Source organism: Piliocolobus tephrosceles, chromosome 19 (assembly GCF_002776525.5).
Source record: "Piliocolobus tephrosceles isolate RC106 chromosome 19, ASM277652v3, whole genome shotgun sequence".
NCBI classification, from domain to species: Eukaryota; Metazoa; Chordata; class Mammalia; order Primates; family Cercopithecidae; genus Piliocolobus; species Piliocolobus tephrosceles.
In genome coordinates, this window is record NC_045452.1 from 3,287,511 (window position 1) to 3,287,852 (window position 342).

Consider the following 342-nt stretch of genomic DNA (forward strand, 5'->3'; position numbering starts at 1 on the left):
TTTTTTTTTTTTTTTATTTTGAGACGGAGTCTCGCTCTGTCGCCCAGACTGGAGTGCAGTGGCCGGATCTCAGCTCACTGCAAGCTCCGCCTCTCGGGTTTACGCCATTCTCCTGCCTCAGCCTCCCGAGTAGCTGGGACTACAGGCGCCGGCCACCTCACCCGGCTAGTTTTTTTGTATTTTTTAGTAGAGACGGGGTTTCACCGTGTTAGCCAGGATGGTCTCGATCTCCTGACCTCATGATCCGCCCGTCTCGGCCTCCCAAAGTGCTGGGATTACAGGCTTGAGCCACCGCGCCCGGCCGGATCTTTTCTATTTTTAAAAAATATTATCAGGCAGCCC